A 15412-nucleotide genomic window follows, 5' to 3' on the forward strand; every position below is an offset into this window, starting at 1 on the left:
GATGAATAAAACTTAGAGAATCAGAATCTGAGAGACTGACCTACTGTCATGAAATTTGCATAGTGCAATACATAAAAAATATTGTATGTTAGAACATGAAAAGATATTTAAAAATAATTAGGACAAAAAAAAGAACAGAAAGTGAATAGGAGATGTCCTCAGTAAACGTATTTAAGACAAGGTTGGATAGATTTTTGCATAATAGGAGAATTAAGGGTTCTGGGGAAAAGGCAAGTAGTTGGAGATGAGCCCATGGTCAGATCAGCCACGATCTTACTGAATGGCGGAGCAGGCTCGACAGGCCAGATGGCCGACTCCTGCTCCTATTTCTTATGCTCTCATGAGGATGTTTTCTGAGGTTGGATAGTTTAAGACCAGAAGACACAGCTTCAGAATAGAGCATTTAGAACAGAGATGAGGAGGAATTTCTTTAGCCGGAGGGTGGTGAATCTGTGGAATTCATTGCCACAAGCGGCTTGGAGGCCAAGTCATTGGGGATGTTTAAGGCAGAGGTTGATAGACCCTTGATTAGTCTGGGCATGAAGGAATATGGGGTGGGGGGGGGGGTGGGAAGCAGGAGATTGGGGCTGAGAGGGAAAATGGATCAGCGATGGTGGAAAATGGAAATGCCATGGAAAATGGCAGAGCAGGCTCAATGGGCCAAATGGCCTAATTCTGCTGCTATTTCTTATGGTCTTATGGAAAGTGAGGTAGTGTTCATGCGTTCAGGAGACATCAGACTGACTGACTAGTATTTAAAGGAATCGTCATAGAGTCATAGAAAGGCACAGCACAGAAACTAGCCCTTTGGCCCATCTAGTCCATGCTGAACCAATTGGGGTTGGTCATTTTCTGCTACGTCCCGAGATTATTTATCTCACGTGCACTTACTGTGTTTTAATTACTTTGAAGAACAATACATTTCTTCAGCTGGTTTGTGTATCATTTGATACTGTAATTTTGATGGGTGCTTCAAACAGCTGCCAGTGGTGTGGAATTACTCGTCTGCCTCTACGATTATCATATTTCACAAGAACTGTATCCCCAGACTATGAGTGAATGGATATGAATTTCATGTATTTTTCTGCATTTGTTTCCAACTGTTTTCCTTTATCACAAATAAACGAACAACTCACTTGCAAGGTATCTTACAAAACTGCACGAAAATGAATTTACCGGTGGCATTCCTGACATTTATTGAGAAGTGCGGAGCAGGCCCTATCAGCCCTTCGAGCTGGGCTGTCCAGAAACCCATGGTTTTAACCCTAGCCTGATCACGGGACAACTTAATTGACGGACTGGACTGTACTCAAGGATTCATCTTCGAACCTGGATGAGAATGCTGTGGCTGTCACCAACTTCATTGAAACCTGTGTGGATGAGTGCGTGCCTACAAAGACTTGCTGTACATTCCCAAACCAAAAGCCATGGGTGAACCAGGAGGTACGTCGTCTGCTGAAAGCTAGATCTGTGGCATTCAAGTCTGGCAACCCAGGCCTGTACCAGAAAATCAGGTATGACTTGCGGAGGGCTATTTTAAAAGTGAAGAGACAATTTCGAATGAGGTTGGAGGTGACATTGGATGCACGACAACCCTGGCAGGATTTGCAAGGCATTACTTTCTACAAAGCGAAACCCAATAGCATGAATGGCAACGATGCTTCATTACCTGATGAACAACACTTTCTATGTCCGCTTTGAAAGGGAGAATATAACTATAGCTGTGAAGATCCCTGCTGCACCCAGTGACCCTGTGATCTCTGTTTCAGAGGCCAATGTTAGGCTGTTTTTAAAGAGAGTGAACCCTCGCAAGGTGGAAGGTCCTGATGGAGTACCTGGTAAGGCTCTGAAAACCTGTGCCAACCAACTGGTTTGACACTTTCAACCTCTCACTGCTATGGGCGGAAGTTCCCACTTGCTTCAAAGAGGCAACAATCATACCAGTGCCCAAGAAGAGTAATGTGAGCTGCCTTAATGACTATCGCCCGGTAGCACTCATATCAACAGTGATGAAATGCTTTGAGAGTTTGGTTATGACTAGACTGAACTCCTGCCTCAGCAAGGACCTGGACCCATTGTAATTCACCTATCGCCACAATAGTTCCACGGCAGATGCAATTTCAATGGCTCTCCACACGGCTAATACAAATACTGTTCATCACCTATAGCTCAGCATTCAACACCATCATTCTCCCAATCCTGAATGAGAAGTTACAGATCCTGGGTCTCTGTACCTCCCTCTGCAATTGAATCCTGTCTGGTATGGAGGGGCTACTGCACAGGACCAAAAGAAGCTGCAGAGGTTCGTAAATCTAGTCAGCTCCATCTTGGGTACTAGTCTACAAAGTACCCAAGCCATCTTCAAGGTGGGTTGTCTCAGAAAGGCAGCATCCATTATTAAGGACCTCCAGCACCCAGGGCATGCCCTTTTCACTGTTACCATCAGGCAGGAGGTACAGAAGCCTGAAGGCACACACTCAGCAATTCAGGAACAGCTTCTTCCCCTCTCACATCCGATTCCTATATATTAATATATATTATTTCTGTTTTTTGCATGATTTTTAATCTATTCAATACTCATATACTGTAATTGATTTACTTATTTATTATTAATATTATTTTATTTTTTCATCTTCTTATATGTAATGTAGTATTGCATGGAACTGCTGCTGCTAAGTTAACAGATTTCACAACACATGCTGGTGACAATAAACCTGATTCTGATTTACAGTGATCAGTTAAACCGGAGCACCCGGAGGAAACCCACACAGTTACTGGGAGAACACAGCGGGAATTGAACCTGGGTCACTGGTGCTAACCCCGCTAACCACTACGCTACTGAACCACCCCTTGAATGTCATTGAATGTGTCTTGGTTCTGTAGTTTCGGAGATAGAGCGATTCCGTGATTTGCCTCCAGTATGGATGACTTTCTATAAATTTACTCTGTTCTAAATTTAACTTACCTTTATGATGAGGCTGAAGAAGCAACGACTCCAAAATGTGATGCAGTATACTGAAGCCTGATCACAGCCTGCATTTCTTTGTTGAGCCTCTGTCTGATTGTTTTTACTGATTGTTGATTAAGTTCCTTCAATTGTGTTTAAATGTTACCTTTCCCTTTCTGGCTCAGACTTCGATACATAATTGTATAGAAAGGTTTTCTCAGACAAATGTACTTTATAAGCTGCTTCCTCTTCTCTACTCAGTGGGCGAGGCTGAGAAACCAAATCACTCGATTAAGGACCATTTGTTGAACGAGAGTTACTTGTGAGAACTGGAAAAGCACAACAGTTTATGAACAGTGCTCAGGGTACAGGGTCTCTCAAAAGGTGGACGCCCTTTGATCTCATGACTGGTGAGGTTAAGATAACATCCTTTTCGAGGGCTTGTCAAAAAGCCTTAGTGATAACAGAGTCTATCCAGGCAGCAGATTTGAAGATTTGCTCATTTATACAAGCTCTCCTCCCCCACGTTGAGGCTTTCCTGTGCTTGTTTGTCCTTCTCTGCCGAAGGTGTTAATTCTTGTGGAGACTGTGTCACAGATGAGGCCACCTCATCCAAATGGTCATTCTTCACGAACCAACCTGGACATTTGACTACTGATGCATCTAATTGCTGAGCTTTGACACATGGACTCTCAGTTTCCAGCCAGGGTGAGAAGACTGACTGAACTGTCTCTGTGATATTGTGGCAATGAGATCAAATGCATTTCCACCACCATTGCCTATAAAACCCCCATTTAACAGTTTACTATAATCACTTTGACTGTAATGACCACAGATCAGGGGATAACTGGAAAACCTCCATTCAGCCTAGAGGGAGATGTTCTCACTTAGCCATTGCAATATTTTTGTGCAGGAATGAATTTTATCACTATTCATACTCACAGCACTTCCATCTCAAGTCCAAAGTTCAAAGTACATTTATTATCAAAGTATGTATACAGGACACAGCCTCGAGATTTGTCTTCTTGCAGGCAGCCACAAAATACAGAGACCCCGCAGAAGCTGTTTAAAGAAAGCCCCCTCACAGTGAGACCATCAAGCATGTGAAAAAGGTACAAATAGCACAAGCAGCAAAAAGAGAACATGACACAAAATATGAAACATCAAACTGTAGAATCCCCAAAAGTGAGTCCAGAGCCACGAGTCGCCGAGGCACGTGAAGCTGGTCCAGGAGCCGATGACCACAGCCCCTGCCCCTGAGTCTCTCAGTTCAGGACTGTGTCGATGGCTGCAGGGCACAGCGCAGGTCCAGTTCCGCACTGAAGCGCCTCGATCAAATGGCGCAATTAGTGAAGTGCGTTCAGCGCTGAGGACGTCATACCACAGCCATGAACCGCCAAGGCGATCACACCTTGCAGTGAGGAGTCCAAGACTCTGCACCTTCCGCTGGCAGCAGTGAGACAGACGGGTCAAGGTAACACTGAACACCCATTCATTTCCTGCTCTTGCCCTTGTCGATCTGAATCGTGCTCGGCGCTTCAGTTGATGAGGAGTAATGGAGCCAACCACGGATTAGGAATCGGCACAGCCACCCCCAGGGACGGCCATAACTGCACTCCACGCCGAATCCCCCCACCCCCGGAGATCGCGGAAGCGCCAGATCGTTCATTTGGCCAAGAATTACATCGGTAAAAGTGAAATTGCAGGCGGAAGCCGATCGCAGTGCAGAAGAAGAAGCAGTAGCATATCTAGGAGAATATCCAGTCATTTTGTAAGCTGTCTGCAAGATGTCGCCGTGGTTACAGGCCTGTGATTACACCCCCTTTCCCCACCTTCTTAATCTGATTATTAAATCAATTATACATGCAAAGCTGGTATAAGAACAAAAAATATCGTGCTCAGTGGAATGAACAGGGTAATAGCTCTTCCAAAGAATCAGTATGGGTGGCACTGTAGCACGGTGGTTAGCACCACGTCACCGGATAATTTGTACTGTACCCTACAATATTTAATTCGTGCACTTTGTTCAGACATGCATAATTCATTTGTAGATTTAATTCTTAATTTCCTAAGTTATTGTGCGTTATGTGTACTATTGCACTTTACACCCTGGTCTGGAGAAGTACTGTGTCGTTTGATGGTATAGGTGCATGTAGTTAAGTAACAATAAACTTGAGTGGACTGACTTAATCTGTATGCATTCAATGAAACCAGAAAATGTTGAAAATACTCATCTGGTCAGCAAGGAGGAAAACAGAGTTGAAGTTTCAGGGTGGTGAAATTTTATCACATTTTTCTAACTGAAATCAATCAGACAATCACAGATGCCGCAAAGATTCAAAGATTCAAAATTCAAAGTACATTTATTATCGAAGTATGCATACAGAATACAATTCTGAGATTTGTCCTCCTGCAGGCAGACAGGAAACTGAGAAAAACCATGGAACCCGTTCAAAAAAACATCAAACACCCAGTGCGCAAAAAAAGAACAAATATTTCAAACAGCAAAAAGCAAGCAGGCAAACATCAGACCGGGAGTCCAGTAGTATTCAGTTTAGTTCAGTTCAGCATTCTGCCACTACGGGCCATAGGTCCGTGTTCTTCACAGCACGACTAAAGGCTCCTGCACTTTCTTCCAAAAGCAGCTAGCAAGAGGGAAAGGAAGACAAGGCAGACCACCCAGCCATCCTCGTCCACTTCAACCTTGCTCAACACCTCAATCGGAGAGAAGCACACAGATAATTGCTAGAGGAACTCAGCAGGTCAAGCAGCGTCTATGGAAGGAGATAAACAGTCAACATTTTGGGCTGAGACCCTTCATTAGGACTCATAAGGGAGAAGATGCGAGACTCATTGGGTGCTTTCATGTACCAGTATCAGAGAACGGGACTCTGCTGAGCTGTGAAATCTCCAGAATCAAGTAACCCAATAAAGCAATTAACATTGATTTTAATCTATGGCCTGAAACCTGCAATTTTTGGGGGTGTTTCTTCTTAAATGAATACCACCAATCTGTTCTCACCTGTTTTGTAGGGTGGTACGGCAAAAATTTGGCACCCTGCGATGTCACCTGGGGGGGGGAGGGTGGTTGGGGTCAGAGTGATGTGGCACCCAGGCTGGAGTTGGTGCCCCACCCCCCCGTGTTCAATGGCACAAGTTTTGAACTTCATTGCATGATTGTGATACCATTTGTACCTGCCATCTTGTGTGTGCTTTGTGTGACTGTCATGCACCCTGTAACGCTGTTTAGTTTGGCTGTATTCAGGAGTATTCAGTTTATGGTTGAATGACAACTACATTGGAATTGAACTACACAGCACAGAGACAAGACTTCCAGCCAGTTGAGTTCACACCAACCATCCACATCAGTCACCTTTCAGTAATGTAACAAGACCGCCGACTGGCCACAACCCTGTCGTGACCTGGAGACCTGCGTGCCTCAATGACTGGAGAGCTCTGTTGGCTGGAGTCAGGGTTTTATAGTTTGGCTCTCAGTAAGCAGGTCAAAGGGTAGAGGCCAGACCAAAAGTGGTCCACTGGTCCTTCAGGTTCGGGGGGGGGGGGCGGGGGGGCTGTGGTGAACTACATATACCTGTCTGGACACGCCCCCCCGCTGACTGCTCCTGTGGCTCCTCCCACAGACCCCTGTATAAAGGCGATTGGAGGCACTGCTCCTCCCTCAGTCTCCAGGATGTTGTGTGATGGTCTCTTGCTGCTGACTGCTCTCTTCCAGCTAATAAAAGCCTATCTTGCCTCACGTCTTCGAGAGTTATTGATGGTGCATCAGGGGTAACAACCCTGACCAGTAAAACAAAATTGTTACAGAAACAGCAATGAACAATCCTTCTACATCTGAGTGTGACGGTATTCCTGAGTCTCCACTCAGGACTTTCATGACTGACAGTAGTGAAAACCGAGAGGAAGCTACAGACGTGATGAAGGAATCCTGAACACCACCGGAGATGGAGGAACAACACCTTATATTCCATCTGGGTAGCCTCCAACCTGATGGCATGAACATCGATTTCTCAAACTTCTGGTAATGCCTCCCTTCACCATTCCCCATCCCCTTTCCCTCTCTTACCTTATCTCCTTGCCTGCCCATTTCCTCCCTCTGGGCCCCCCGCCCTTTTCTTTCTTCCATGGACTTCTGACCTCTCCTATTAGATTCCCCCTTCTCCAGCCCTGTATTTCTTTCATCAATCAATTTCCCAGCTCTTCATTTCATCCCTTCCCCTTCTTGGTCTCACCTATCACTTTGTATTTCTCCCTCCCCCTCCTTTAACTCCAACTCCTCATCTTTTTTTCTCCAGTCCTGCTAAAGGGTCTCGGCCTGAAACGTCAACTGTACTCTTTTCCATAGATGCTGCCTGGCCTGCTGAGTTCCTCCAGCATTTTGTGTGTGTTGCTCAGATTTCCAGCATCTGCAGATTTTCTCCTGTCAGAGATGGAGGACCCTCATTGCTGCAGTAAATGCCAGCGGTGTAAGGAATTCATAAACTCAAGAGATTCTGCAGACTCCGGAAATCCAGAGTAACACAGACAAAATGCTGCAGGAGCTCAGCAGGTCAGGCAGCGTCTATCAAAAGGAATGAACAGTCGACGTTTCAGGCTGAAACTCTTTACTCCTTTCATAGATGCTGCCTGGCCTGCTGATTTCCTCCAGCATTTTCTCTGGGTGTTGTTCTAAGAGGAATTGGTCATTATTAACTTCCAACAACTCCTTTCCTGCTATTGGAGTTAAGTAACAATCCCTCAGCTCTCTGGATTCACACAGAGGGAACAGCTCTCTGAAGGAAGTGCACAAAATGAACACTGCCCTCTCAAATGTCCTCCCTTGCAATATTTGTGTACCTTCTGTGGAGCCATCTGTTAAGAGCATGCATCTCTCCCAATGCTTCCATTTCCTTTAATTCATTCCAGTAAGAGCCTATTCTGCTTGGGTCTATTTACTTTGCGTTATGTATTCCACACCCTTATTTTCTTTGCTGTGCCCGAGAGTTGACTCTCCTTGTGGTCTTTTCATGATCAGTCTGTGCAAACAGCAGTTATGACTGCTGGAGCCCTCCCGCTACAGTGGCACCGATGTCAATGATGTGGAGGATTTACTGGTACTAATAGTCCTTTCTGGAGGCCTGGTGGTGTAGGAGTTAGCATAACACTATCACAGCGCCAACAATCACTGACCAGGGTTCAATTCCTGAAAGGAGTTCGTAAGACGTGAGTTTCCCGTGTTCTCTGGTTTCAGCAAATTTGCTGATGACACAAAGCTGGGTGGCAGTGTGAAATGTCAGGAGGATGTTATGAGAATGCAGGGTGACTTGGACAGGTTGGGTGAGTGGGCAAATGTATGGCAGATACAGTTTAATGTGGATAAATGTGAGGTTATCCACTTTGGTGGCAAGAACAGGAAGGCAGATTACTATCTGAATGGTGTCAAGTTAGGAAAAGGGGAAGTACAACGAGATCTAGGTGTTCTTGTACATCAGTCAATGAAAGCAAGCATGCAGGTACAGCAGGCAGTGAAGAAAGCCAATGGCATGCTGGCTTTTATAACAAGAGGAATTGAGTATAGGAGTAAATAGGTCCTTCTGCAGCTGTACAGGGCCCTGGTGAGACCCCACCTGGAGTATTGTGTGCAGTTTTGGTCTCCAAATTTGAGGAAGGACATTCTTGCTATTGAGGGAGTGCAGCGTAGGTTCACAAGGTTAATTCCCGGAATGGCGGGACTGTCATATGTTGAAAGATTGGAGCGACTGGGCTTGTATACACTGGAATTTAGAAGGATGAGAGGGGATCTGATTGAAACATATAAGATTATTAAGGGATTGGACACACTGGAGGCAGGAAGCATGTTCCCGCTGATGGGTGAGTCCAGAACTAGAGGCCACAGTTTAAGAATAAGGGGTAGGCCATTTAGAACAGAGATGCGGAAAAACTTTTTCACCCAGAGAGTGGTGGATATGTGGAATGCTCTGCCGCAGAAGGCAGTGGAGGCCAAGTCTCTGGATGCATTCAAGAGAGAGTTAGATAGAGCTCTTATAGATAGCGGGGTCAAGGGATATGGGGAGAGGGCAGGAACGGGGTACTGATTGTGTATGATCAGCCATGATCACAGTGAATGGCGGTGCTGGCTAGAAGGGCCAAATGGCCTACTCCTGCACCTACTGTCTATTGTCCTCCCACATTCCAAAGACGTACAGCTCGAATTAGTGAATGGTGGACATGCTAAGTGAGTATGCCATGACTTTCCCCTGGGTCCCTGTGGTCCACTCTCCTCTCCTATCAGATTCCTTCCTCTCCAGCCCTTTACATTCCCCAGCCACCTGGTTTCACCTATCACCTTCCAGCTAGCCTCCTTCCCCTCCCCCTTCTTTTTTATTCAGGTGTTTTCCCATCCTGATGAAGGGCCTCAGCCCAAATCCATTTCCATAGATGCTGCCTGACCGGCGGAGATTCTCCAGCATTCTCTGTGTGTTGATCCCAATTTCCAGCATCTACAGAATTTCTCGTGTTTATGCTACACTAGTGCCCGAAGCATGGCGATATTTGTGGGCTGCCCCCAACACATTCTCACTAATTTGATTTGACACCAGCAACACTTTTCAATATACACGTGACAAATAAAGCTCATCTATCAAACTATTTTCAGGATTGCATGGTATCACATTTGTTTGTGCGTAGTTTTTAATTGATTCTATTGCATTTCTTTGTTCTACTTTAAATGCCTGCAAGACCAGGTACATAGAATGGACTGCTGATTCGGAGAAGGTAAAAGGTGGGGTTCTGCGTTTCATGGTAAGCTCTTTGTGGTGCTTGGCCACGGCCCCCCAACCTGGAATGTCTGGTGACCAAGTGTCAACCATTCTACTTACCAAGAGAGTTCCCCTCTGTGATCCTGTCCACGGTTCACATGGCCACCAAGGGCCAATGTTAAGCAGACATTGAGTGCTGCCATCAGTAAACAGGAAACAGCTGAACCTGATGTCTTTCAAATCATTGCCAGGGATTTCAATCAGGCTTGTTTGAAGAAATCCCTGCCCAGTTATCATCAACATATCACCTGCAGCACCAGGGAGCCGCCCCGATCAAAGGTGCACAAAGGGGTGTGTGGTGCCTGGAACAACATTGTTCCTCTCATGTGAACAAGGAACACTTTTTCTTATGCTAGTGGAAGGAAGGACATAACTCTGCCAATTTCTTCAGGTTCTGCAGAAAGCAGATTTATTATAGCAGTGTGACATCAGGCCCAACAAGATTCATAAACAGGAAATATTCAAACTATTTTAGTTTTTGGTCTGGATCTTTTCATTTCTTGTACTCCTCCACTGCACATGCTGTCCTCCTCCCAGGTGTATAATCCCTCTCACAGATTGGCAAGCCACGGAAGCAATCCCACCGGTTAGTGAAAGGTCAGCCCGTGAGTTAACAGGGAGTGGGAGCTGGGTTATAAAGTATGCAAGGCACTGAGAACTCTGAGTTTTTATTGATGATGAACTACAGTTGAAATCTTCAAAGCATAGTTGCAGCAACAGGGAAGATTACCCAGGGAAACAAAATAGCTTTACACTTCCCACAAGTTCAACAATAGTGCCAATAATGTGTAGAACGAATAGGGGCCTATAGAGTCTACAGTTTATTCATAAGATATGTTTACAACATTTTCCAGACTTGGAAAGGGGGCCGCTCTGTAATTCATATGGAATGCATGAGGATCACAGAAATTCTTTCAAACAAAGCCACAAACTCAGTGGCCACTTTATTAGGTAAACCTGTACAACTGCCTGTTCATGCAAATATCTAATCAGCCAATCATGTGGCAGCAACTCAATGCACAAAATCAAGTAGACACGGTCAAGAGGTTCAGTTGTTGTTCAGACCTAACATCAGAATGGGGGAAGAAATGTGATCTAAGTGACTTTGACGATGGAATGATTGTTGGTGTCAGACAGGGTGGTTTGAATATCTCAGAAACTGCTGATCTCCTGGGATTTTCACACACAACAGTCTCTAGGATGGTGCATAAAATTTAAAAAAACATTCAGAGAGTGGCAGTTCTGTGAGCAAAATTGCCTTGTTAATGAGAGAAGTCAGAGGAGATTCACCAGACTGGTTCAAACTGACAGGAACATAAATATACGCTCAGTGGTCACTTTATTAGGTACAGGAGATACCTAATAAAATAGCCACTGAATATAAGTCTCAGACTCGAGCTATTACTAAATAAATCTGATGTCACTACCTGTTGCACTGGTTGTCATTGTGCTGTCTTCTGGGATTTAAGCTTAAATTAAACACAGTCTGATGGGATGAAAATGGTCTTTGTCCATTATCGGCAGACATGGTATATGAGATGAAGTTAAAAGTTTCGGTCTAGTTCTTGATGCAGAACCAAGGCTCAGAGGCATAATGTTGTATTTGATTATAATATTTAAATGTCTTTTAAAACACAACGAAGAAGTATTACCAAGTAAAGTCACAAGTAGATAATAAAACAAATGAGCAAACCCTTGGATAAGTAAAAGTCAGTTTATGAAACATCCTAAAAAAGGAATGGCATGGAGCATGTCATTCCATGTCATTCCATGTCATTCCATGTCATTCCATGCTCCATGTCATTCCATGTCATTCCATGCTCCATGTCATTCCATGCTCCATGTCATTCCATGTCATTCCATGCTCCATGCCATTCCATGTCATTCCATGTCATTCCATGCTCCATGCCATTCCATGTCATTCCATGCTCCATGCCATTCCTTTTTTAGGAGCAGAATTGGGCCACTTGGCCCTTTGGGTCTGTGCCACCATTTGATAATGACTGATCCATTTCCCTCTCTACCCCAATCTCCTGCCTTTTGCCCGTAACCTTTCATGCCCAGCCTAATCAAGAAGCTATCAACCTCCATCTTAAATATACCCAATGACCTGATGAATGCCACAGACTTACCACTCACTGGCTAAAGAATTTCCTTCACACCTCCATTCTAAAAGGACATCCTTCTATTCTAAGGCTGTGCCCTCTGGTCTTAGACTCTCCCACCATTGGAAGCACGCTCTCCACATCCATTCTATTGAGGCCTGTCAACATTTGATAGGTTTCAATAAGGTCACCCCCTCATTCGAGTGAGTAGAGACACAGAAACGTTTCTCATATGACAAGCTTTTCAATCCTGTAATCATTTTCGTGAACCTCCTTTGAACTCTCTCCAATGTCAGCACACCCTTCTTAAGATAAGGGCCCAAAACAGTTCACAATACTCCAAGTGAGGCCTCACCAGTGCCTGATAGAGCCCCACACTATATACTTGCTTTTATATTCTAGTCCTCAACAAGTGTAGAAGAGTTTTGGATGACCTCAAGTTTATAAGGCATAGAATAATGCATCAGAAGAGTAAGACCAAAGATAATGAAGGAATATATATAACCTAAAATTTGTTTTCCTTGTCATTATAATATTCAAGTTGTGAACGGCACACTTCAGTTTAGCTTCAGATGTCAAGTAGATTTGGTGTCAAGGAACAGAGACAGGTATTTTGGTCTTCCTTGTATTTTGCTGAAGGAATGGTTGCACATGTGATTCCTGAGGTGCAAACTGTGTAAAGAGCAACTCCAGAGTGAGCACAGAATTATATATAGTAGCTTTACCAGAATTCTGATCTGTGAATATAAATGTTCAGATCAAATCTTGGCCAAATTCCTTCCACCTTCTGGTTCAGAATGACTCACTTTGAGGAAGTACTAATTACTTTATAGAGAAGTATGAAAAAACAGAATTACCACAAACAAGAAAAGATCTGCAGGTGCTGGAGATCAGAACAACACACACAAAATGCTGGAGAACCTCAGCAGGCCAGGCAGCATCTATGGAAAAGAGTAAACAGTTGACATTTTGGGCCGAGACCCTTTATCAGGACCGGAGAAAAAAAAAGATGAGTCAGGGTAAGAAGTTGGGGGGGGGGGGGGGGGGAGCAAGAAACACAAGGTGATCGGTGAAACTGAGAGGGGAGGAGGGGTGAAGTAAAGAGCTGGGAAGACTTGTGAAAGAGATACAGGGTTGGAGAAGGGGGAATCTGATAGGAGAGGACAGGAGACCATGGAAGAAAGAAAAGAGGGAGGTGGCTGGCAGGTAAGGGGATAAGGTGAGAGAGGGAAAAGGGAATGGGGAATGGTGAAGGGGTGGGGCATTACTTGAAGTTTAAGAAATCGATGGGCATACCATCAGGGAGGCTGCCCAGACGGAATATGAGGTGTTGCCCTTCCAACCTGTGCGTGGCCTCATTGCGACAGTAGAGGAGGCCGTGGACTGACATGTTGGAATGGGAATGGGAAGTGGAATTAACATGGGTGGCTGCTGGGAGATCCCGCTGTTTCTGGTGGATGGAGCATAGGTGTTCGGTGAAGTGGTCTCCCAATCTGCATCAGGTCTCACCCATTTACAGAAGGGCATACCAGGAGCACTGGGTACAATAGACGACTCACAGGTGAAGTTTTACCTCACCTGGAAGGACTGTTTGGGACCCTGAATGGTAGTGAGGGAGAAGGTGTAGAGGCAGATGTAGCACTTATTCTGCTTGCATGGATAAGTGCCGCGGGGAGATCCGTGGGGAGGAATGAATGGACAAGGGAGTCGTGTAGGGAGCGATCCCTGTGGAAAGCAGAAAGTGAGGGTAGGGAAAGATGTGCTTGGTGGTGGGATCCCATTGGAGTTGGTGGAAAACAGACTTTATTCCTTCAATCAAAAGTTTCAATTTCAAAGGTATAAAGGTTAATTTTATTATCAAAGTATGTATGCAGAATACAACTCTGAAATTTATCTTCTCTAGATAGCCATAGAATACAGAAAACCATAGAAGTAGTTGAAAGTAAGACATCAATCCCTCAGCCCCGCATGAAAAGAAAAAAGCAGGAAGTGGATAAGCTAGATGATCAGTCTTTTCTACCCTGTGCGTGTGTTGTTTAAGGGCAGCACAGTAGCATAGTGGTTAGCACGACGCTTTACAGTACAAGCAACCCCTATTCAATTCCTGCCGCTGTCTTTAAGGAGTTCTCACATTCTCTCCGTGCCCATGTGGATTTCCTCTGGGTGCTCTGGTTTCCTCCCACGGTCCAAAGATGTAGCAGCTGGTAGATTAGTTGGTTATTGTAAATTGTCTCATGATTAGGCTCGGATTAAGTCAGCGGGTTGTTGAGTGGTGCAGCTCATTCCACGCTGTATCTGCGCACCTAGTACAGACCTTTTCAAATTATCCAACAAACAGCTTTAACAGCCCAATACTTCATGACAGCCAACAAGTTTAAAAGTCATATAACTGCTCTGCCATTTGACGAGAGTATAATTTCCCTTAGTTGTGTGCCTTTCTGAACAGATATTTTTGTTTCAAAGTCTAAATCATAGAAGTATTGTTTGACTGGGCTACATGCTGCCTAAGTGTGTTACTGGAGAGAGATCATGACAATAGGTGGTTAGAGTCTCCGCATAAATCAAATTGAAGCAGGATCTTGTTGTGAGCATTGGAATCATTCCAACCTGGCCACCCAATCCGTTCACTCTAGTTCTTCTTCTCATATTTAGTCACTATTAATGGCACTCTCACTTCTGGCTTTGAGTAGCTTGAGAGAAATTTTAATAAAAATTTAACTAATGCTAAATCAGTCTCATCAAAATGTGTCTTTAATATGCTATCTCAGACATCCACAGCGGGGAAATTTTAGAACACATGCTCTTGTGTAGCCACCATGCAGTTCTAGGGAAATTTGAAAAAGAGAAGCTTCTTGCTGCTGCTACTCTCTTGTGGTTGAAGAGTGAAAAGTAAACAATTGTTTTGCCTAAATGAGCTGGGCCACACAGACCACCTGCAGAAATACAAAAGCTCATGATTGCCTTTAATTGATATTCCTGTCTTTGATTTATTATTTCTTCAGGCACCAGGGAAACTGTTGGATCTCGGATTCAATGGTATTTCTTCAGTTACCTTCCAATGTTGCCTCAGTAAACAGGATTATCTCTGTTGATGGCAGCTTTAAAAGATAAATCCACTTCCCCTCCAATTATACACATTTAGCCCCCGACCTGCAATCTCTACATGGCAACTTGCTTAACTCAGTAGCTCCCTTCATTTTCTCTAAGGCTTCCAATTGTTTAACTCCAGCCATGTGGCTGTCCCAATTCCCAATCAAATTTGGCAACAAATCCCCTTTAATGATCAATTAATTATTTTCCAACAATGTTCAGGCTTCTTGCCAAAGTACTCCAAAGCCTCTATTTCTCCAGAGTGATTAAGCCCTCCGTGTCTGCTTTCCATGGCCATGCTGTACAAAAGATTTTATTTTGTTCTAAGTGCTCTCTTTAGATTGAGGAGCTCGGTGAAGGACTTGCGGTTAACATTTTCTAAGGAGTATGAGACAGAGAATGGAACTCCACAGGGGAGTGTGAGCAACCCACTCCTTTTTAAGATTATGATTAAT

This window comes from Hemitrygon akajei, chromosome 14 (genome assembly GCF_048418815.1).
Source record: "Hemitrygon akajei chromosome 14, sHemAka1.3, whole genome shotgun sequence".
In the NCBI taxonomy this organism is placed as follows: domain Eukaryota; kingdom Metazoa; phylum Chordata; class Chondrichthyes; order Myliobatiformes; family Dasyatidae; genus Hemitrygon; species Hemitrygon akajei.